The sequence below is a fragment of the Anneissia japonica genome, unplaced genomic scaffold, assembly GCF_011630105.1.
Source record: "Anneissia japonica isolate Jap-2015-1 unplaced genomic scaffold, ASM1163010v1 scaffold9_len2422644_cov172, whole genome shotgun sequence".
Taxonomy (NCBI): domain Eukaryota; kingdom Metazoa; phylum Echinodermata; class Crinoidea; order Comatulida; family Comatulidae; genus Anneissia; species Anneissia japonica.
Genome location: NW_022758107.1, coordinates 399,445 through 401,245, shown reverse-complemented (window position 1 = coordinate 401,245; position 1,801 = coordinate 399,445). Strand labels below are relative to the sequence as shown.

At 41.9% G+C, this 1,801-nt stretch overlaps 1 protein-coding gene across 2 annotated transcripts in view; it reads right to left on the bottom strand.

The window, feature by feature from the left end:
* Positions 1-1,801, bottom strand: part of LOC117125169 (extracellular tyrosine-protein kinase PKDCC-like) — a 17,859-nt gene that overhangs the window by 10,248 nt on the left and 5,810 nt on the right. The window contains exon 2 of one of the 2 annotated variants that reach the window (XM_033271583.1): positions 1,230-1,293. The gene's annotated coding sequence lies outside the window, so the exon portion shown is untranslated. Of the gene's footprint in view, positions 1-1,229; positions 1,488-1,801 lie in introns of those variants that run through there. The other variant, XM_033271584.1, reaches the window with a different exon arrangement.

Genomic DNA, 1,801 nt, shown 5'->3' with positions numbered 1-1,801 from the left:
GAATAGGGGCAGGGGGAATTGTCCCCACCCCCGTCAGCCAGGGCTTGTTCTCCTGTCGCCAGACGCACGACTAGGTCGTCGGATAAAAAATTTTAAAAAATAATAATTTGCCTGTACAAATAACCTTATTTTGATTGCCAATCAAAAATATTGTGTGGTTTAAAAGCACATTTTGGACCATACAAGCCATAAAATCTATCCACGTGAACCATACAAGGTATGTTTTTATTCCAGGCCGTCGACCAGGGATGCCTGGCGAAGCAGGGCTCCCCTTGAATTCGCCACTGTGTCTGTTCCAGGTATCTAAACTCACAAGCTTACTTGTGGCCGCTACTGCGAAGTTGATGTTGATGCAGACAATGAAAACGAGGTGGTGGTGGTGGTGGTGGTGGAGGATATTATGATGATTTGATGGTTATGGTTATTATGATGAATGATGATGGTGATGACGTTGGCGATGATAATGATGCATTAATGTACTCATTGCGGAACTATGTGGCGTTTGGGATATACTAACATTCTAAATCATGACCTAATGATAATGATGATAACATTGATGATGATAACGATGATGACGACGATGACTATGATGATAATTAATGTCCATTCGCGCTCTTTTAAATAATTTGTTTTCAGAAGCTGTATTAATACTGTATATGAACAAATCATAAAATGATAATAATCACATGGCACCGATGATTGCAATGGTATCTCAGAAATATTTCCAAATCAGAAATTACATAGATGAATCTGTTTGCCATAATGCCGTTCGCTGTTTGATACTGTCACGTCTCGATTACTGTAATTCTCTATGGTTTATTTGATAAAGAAACAGGGGTGGCGCCAGCGGGGGGCCAGGGTCCCCCACCCGTCGGGGAGAAAAAGCACAATTCGTCGGGGAGAAAAAAAGTTATATGTATTTTCTACATATTAGTAGACTCTAAAATCGATTAAATAAGCCTTTGAAACACCTAGATTGTCAACATTTTCAGGGGCTTCGCCCCCAGGACCGCTTTCAAAACCTTTTACACGAAGCTCGACCACGCCCACTTTGGTTTCGTCTGGGAAATCTGACCCCTTGTCGGGGCGTCGGGGACCTCGCCCCCTCCCCCCGTCAGGCAAATCCTGGCGCCACCCCTGTAAAGAAATAAAACGTCTGCAGCTAATTTGATTTATGTACATGATTATCAAACGCGATACGAAACGTAGCCTGTTTGTCAGACACTTACCTGTTTTCAGCCGGAGAAATTCTGTTTGTCAGAATCAAATAAATTTGATGACCAACCGCTGTACCTGTATAAAAGACCACAACGTAGTTCACTGGCTTTCAGCTTTAATTACCCTTCCTTCACTAGGCCTACTTTACAGTTCCATTGATTTTTTTGTTTTGATATGCAAATTGCATCAATGGCATGGTTCATTCAAAGAGTATAAAACTGCAAGAGGTCCGACTGCCCTTATTTTGTATACAGGCAATGGAACATTTGATGGAACGTTAAAAAGTACTCCCACAAAGGGCGTGTCCTTTATAAGAGCGTAAAAGGCGTTCGTATCGAACGCGTTTCGAATTCCAGTATACGTTCTATAGACGCGCAGCGCGCGTTCGATATGAACACACTTTACGTTCTTTTAAAGGCCACGCCCATTTTGGGTAGTACTTTTTGAAATAGGATTGCGTTCCAAAGAATCCCCGGCAGTCGGACCTCTTCCAGTTTTGTACTCTTTGGTTCATTCTTAAAGCCTCCCATTGTATGGTGGCTTTGATTGGATACCATATTCCATAATATACAATATCATTTTA